This window comes from Coregonus clupeaformis, chromosome 10 (assembly GCF_020615455.1).
Source record: "Coregonus clupeaformis isolate EN_2021a chromosome 10, ASM2061545v1, whole genome shotgun sequence".
Taxonomy (NCBI): Eukaryota; Metazoa; Chordata; class Actinopteri; order Salmoniformes; family Salmonidae; genus Coregonus; species Coregonus clupeaformis.
The window spans coordinates 33,013,856-33,019,855 of record NC_059201.1 but is presented as its reverse complement, the minus strand read 5'-3'; positions in this window follow the sequence as shown (position 1 = coordinate 33,019,855).

Genomic DNA, 6,000 nt, shown 5'->3' with positions numbered 1-6,000 from the left:
GGAAGGTCCCTCTGGTTGTCAACCCACTTTTAGTCCCTGTTCATGAGGGTTGTAGAAAGGTTTGGGCATGGTTAACCCTTATGGATGAAAGATTTTCGGTAACAGAATCAACATTACGGTCTCAGGGAGAGAAAATTGTCTTTTTTTTCCCATCTGGACTCCCACTTAATGCTCAATTGAAAAAGTAGCTCCCTGGATGGAAGAGTTCTCCAATCTGAGTGAATTTCAAACCTAAAGGCAAAATCTACAAACCACAGTGAAATCCTCAGAGAGTGGGAGAACTCCCCCACCGATCATCCAATTTGGCTGATAGCAGTGTGTGAAACAAGTATAGGGGGAGAATCTTGCAGGAATCCTCCATCACCCAGTAGCGTCAGTGTGAAAACAGCAGCCCTAGCTGCAGATGCAGTGCATTAATCATGAGCAGACAAACACCATGTTGTGTCTGTTGGTAATTGTGAATCTCAACCACACTTAGCCTATAGCTACTCGCAACATGAGCTGATAAATCACTCAATTACAAGTACAGTATATGGGATGCATCCATTACATTACACTCCAGCACAAGAGCAAACACATTTATATGGCAGAATTACAAAAGGCTGTTTGTTTGGTGTCAGTAATGGAATGACACAAATTATATCTTGTTGTAAAATAAGTAAATATACATATGTTAAGTTGACATACACTATTATAGCTTTGATAGCTTTGTTGGGGAGGAAAGAGGAATACAAAGCTGTCATCTGATTCATCTGGTAAATAGCATGGCAAAGAGAGGAAGGGTTTATTCAGCCATGTTTTGTAGTGGGGAGAGACGTGCTTTAGAGAATAGATCAGATGAGAATAATCCAAATAAGTGTGACACCGCTGCTGCTAAAACACACCGATGTTTTCCAATGGAAATGCTGTGCTGGTGTTAATAACCATTCCCTGCAATATTCACACCTCTAGCTACAATCATTATCATAATTGTTACCAAATACTGTACCCAACTTTTAATTGCCATACCATTAATTTCCAATTTGAATGAGTCCCTGGCAGACACGATTTCATTTTCAAATTGACATCCCCACTCAAAGTATTTAATATAAACAAACTGATAAAAAATAATATCTTAAGGGGCATGGAAAAAAAAATGTTATGTGGTAAGGAAGCAGGCGCAACTGTATGAAGATCCACTCATGATGTTTCTTCCTCTGTCTTTAATTCAAATATGCCCTTCAACTTAAACGTTATCATGTTCTCAACACTCCAAATAAACCCTGTCTTCTCTCACCCATTTTCAAGATAAAAGACCAGTCGTTTAGACGTAATAGTCAGTGCCAACAGTATAAAATAATAAACCATTCATTAAATCAGGATACATCTGATACCTTTTTTAAATAAAGATTCTTAAAGTCAAATTAATTGCAGTCGTTAGTGCTAGTTTAAAACATATTGATTTAAATATAACAATATGTTAAAATAATGTATCCTGCAACAGTCATAATCTTCGCTCTCTTGAGCTATCCTCACACCACATTGTAATCAACAGATTGTTAGACATGCATTTTCTGGGCCCGTGACAAAGTCTGATATATGGGGTCGAAGAGAGCGTTCGTAATCCATCCATTGCTGCAATTTATTATCTTATTATAATTGTATACACAAACACTGAGGTGAGTGATTTAGGTGACATAGTGGAAAGATGAAATCCGATTATATTAAAAGGGTTGCTCACCCCTGGAACACACTGCCAGCAACACCTTTCAATGACTGCTTTTAACAACATGGTTATTGTTTTATTGATCAGGGTTTTATTACAGATTTGACACCCATGTTATGTGTTAATCGAACAGCATGTAAGTTTTCGACACATATTTTACAAGATTACGACTGCAATTAATTTAATAGCTATTATTTCTTCGGTGATTTCAGACTTAACGAGGTTTGTGGAAGAGTGCTCCATTCATCTTTGGCCCTGTGTTGTCACTCATGCACTCTCCTACACGGTGGCGCAGTGCTGTGACCTTAATGGATGCCACGGAAATGGCCAATCGAGCTAAGTCCGCACTCTAGGCTCATTGCTGAGCCTCACTCTTTTGTTCTGAGAAGTGATATCACTATTTAGGAAGCCATTCATAGCCATATAATTTCTCCTTTCTACACTTAAACGCTCCAAATTTATGGGGAAATTATACAATTCATACTCTGCTCAAAAGTACTTTGTTAATGTATCATTTTTCAGGCATTGTACATTTTACCTAAAAGGAAAAAACAATTTTCTATGAGGAAAAGAACGATTAATATCCTTTTTTGCACACTATTTAAGCAACATTGGCTTTACACACAGTAAATCAGCAAAACACTGAGACTCCATGTGATGCATTGGCAGTTAAAAGAGGCCAGGAGACACGGGACATATCTGGGTGTGGACCTGAAATTACACTCTATATGGAGAGAGAGAAAGACTGGCCACTGTTGGTCAATACCCTGTATCTGTGTTTCCTTTCATTCCATCTCCAGAACTGCACATCTGCTGAACGTGGCACAATTGATCTATCACAATAATGATTAATTAATTGTTAATCTCATCCTCTATAATTGAGGACAGATCTGGAACACCATCAGCTGTGATAATAAAGAGAGCGATACCTCCCGCCCACCTGAGCACATGGAGAAAGGCTTCCTGCTCTGGATCTTTGCGGCCTCGTCAGCAAATGTATTATTTTGCACTGAGCAGTAGTTAACAACGTATAGGTTTGTCAAACCAATTTTATTCTTTTTAAATCTTCATAGCAATTATCTCTTTGCATAATCAGTTCCAGGACCTTAGGGGTCTACTGGGTCTCATAACATCTTTAAAATAATTGTTGAGTGAAGTAATTTTAAGTTTTGTGGAAATTGCTTAATAATCAGATCCCAAAGTCAATATTTGGCTGGGAAACTAACTTGTAGATGGGGAGAACTTCATGTTACTCCAATGAAAAAGGAAATTCAAATGTCACATAAAGTGCCAATCCTACACACCAATGTGCAGTGTATTGAGCTATATACTGTAACTGAGTGAATGTGTTTATTTTTGTTATAAAAATTAAATAATATGTCTGTGAGTGTGTGTGTGTGTCCATGTGTGCAAGTGTGGGTGTGTATGTGACATTAAGTCAGGGCGGCAGGGGGTAGCATGTAGTTTAGCATGATCAGTCCCTACACCCAAACGAGGACATTGCGTTCATCCACCTCTGGCCTGCTGGCTCCCCTACCTCTGCGGAAGCATAGTTCCCGCTCAGCCCAGTCAAAACTGTTCGCTGCTCTGGCACCCCAATGGTGGAACAAGCTCCCTCACGACGCCAGGACAGCGGAGTCACTCACCACCTTCCGGAGACATTTGAAACCCCACCTCTTTAAAGAATACCTGGGATAGGATAAAGTAATCCTTCTACTCCCCCAAAAAAAATAAATAAATAAAATAAAAAAAAAAAAAGTGTAAAGTGGTTATCCCACTGGCTATAGGGTGAATGCACCAATTTGTAAGTCGCTCTGGATAAGAGCGTCTGCTAAATGACGTAAATGTGCCCTTGAGCAAGGCACTTAACCCTAATTGCTCCTGTAAGTCGCTCTGGATAAGAGCGTCTGCTAAATGACTAAAATGTAAATGTAATTTAAGAGCGTTAGCCCAGTAACGGCCCGAAAGGTTGCTGGTTTGAATCCCAGAGCAGACTAGGTGAAAAATATGTTGATGTGCCCTTAAGCAAAGCACTTAACCCTAATTGCTCTGGATAAGAGGGTCTGCTAAATGACTCAAATGCAAGTGTCTAATAGTTGTAGATGATTCCTTTTGTTGATAACATTTGCGATTCAGGCCTACACACAGTGGGATAATAATCAGGTGATGACATCAAAAGTCATATGACATCAAAAACAGCAAAACATTTAATAGTACTAAGGAACTTTGGCAAATACTAAGTATTTTTTAAACCTCCTGCTTTGGGCTGGATGTGTCTCAATGTATAATTCATACATGCATAATCTATGAGCAGAATTTCTGTTTTACCTCAATTAGCCACGAAATCCCCTAGCAATTGAGTTCAACCAATGAGCTTCAGCCCCTCGCCATATGAGTGACAGCTAGCAAGATTCACATGATGCACCCACAGCAGAGCAAGAGAGAGAGAGCAATGACGTGGTGCACATATTTGCACATATGTGATGTAGTATGCAATGCCCGGGGACCACTTTTGGCTTGTGAGAGCTACTTTCAGAATCCCATTAACACGGTAGTGTGCAAACTACATTTGAGAGCTATCATACTAAAACGGAGGGGGGATGGATTTTAGATGTCCCAATTAACCCTTCGCAATGAGATGTATCTGAGTCCTTATTAATGGCGATAATGAGAGAGATAAATTGACAATATGTAAAAACAGTGCTGGTGTATCAATGAGACACCAGTACCAGCACCAGAGCAGAGAACACACACTCAGAGGTATGGTCTGACTAATGAAGCACATGCAGGACCCAGGCAGGATCCCTTTAACAGCAAGGACAAATAAAATAAAATACAGGTCTCACCCACTGTTACCCTTGACTCTTAAAGTATATATGAATCACAACCCTTATTATGGCTTTGACACAGCCACCAGGGTTTCTTTATGAACACTACTTAGGAAGCATCTCATAATGTGCACCGGCTAAACCCAATCATCATCTGTCTTGCGCAATAACAACAAGACAATACTTATGTCATATCATCATTACACTAATAGTAAAAGCCTCAGCTACTCTTAGCCCCACCCAATTAGTCATTTTAAACTGCTTATTGGTGAAAGAGCATCAGAGATCAATTGAAACATTTAGCAGGTGGCTACTCTATGTCATTGCTAACATTTATTATCTATGTGACTCAAATTGGTCTCTAACAATAGCCATTTCACAGAACCTCCTACAGTCCATCAGGGATTTTCAATTATCAAAATGTGACAACAGTACCAGGCAGGCTTGCTTTCTGTATAAGATGATATGCAAAAATCAGGAATGTCTCAAATACAGTTCCCTTTCATTTGCATATATGCAATGGGATAGGTCTACAGTAGGTTTTGCCACATTTTAAAGGTACCATTCCTACTCAGTTTTGTTATAAGGTTCTACTGAGGAATAAACTAAAAGAAGCCAATATCCATAATTAGTTTTAGATATAGTGATGACAAGACCTAATCATTATTGGACGATTGAGAAACATTTCTAAAGCGATAAAGACATGTTCAATAAGCCAGTGGTGAAAAGTCATCAGACAGAACAAAGGAATTAACCAAATTATTTCATCTCCAAATGCAGATCAACAATTTTCCAAACCTATCACACTTTAATTTGAAGACCACCAAAGAGCTTCTCTGAAATACCATGATGTTTATTAAGGATGATCATTTTGGCCTTGATAATAAATTAAATAAAGACTATTTGGTTGAGTACAGTACAGTGAAATTAACCGCCTGAAACCATTGTGGAATTTCTGAAATCAGAACAATAGTGCATAAGCCTTAATAGAAAAAATCTGTTCAGCCATTTACTGGGTTGAATAACTTCAAGGGTTTTGCGAAGACCCTACGGAGCCTCCCAGAGTCCCAGGTGGGTCCATCGCTTTAAGAAACCCACATATCCTCCCCCACTGAAGACAGAGACAATCCCCAGTGAGACATATACTGTTAGATTCCAAAAAATCTAATTTCCGTCCCCATTCCATATTTCTTTGATTTATTTTCTTTTGTAAGGTTATCTGCAGTCTTCTATTGCAAACATTGATTTCTCTCCTCAAAGTCATCCTGCAGGAGTTTTTCCCTACAGTGTCATTTGACTATCATAGAGGTATTGCATGCAGGTGTCCTTAGACATGTTCAAGGTGTTGAAATAAATTGAGACTTGTTCAATTAGAGAGAGCTGGCATTATTGAGTACTTAATGAGTTGGGCTGGAATACTCCCTAAAGGTATCATAAGGTGGTGTATGTCTACAGGAAAGTAGGACT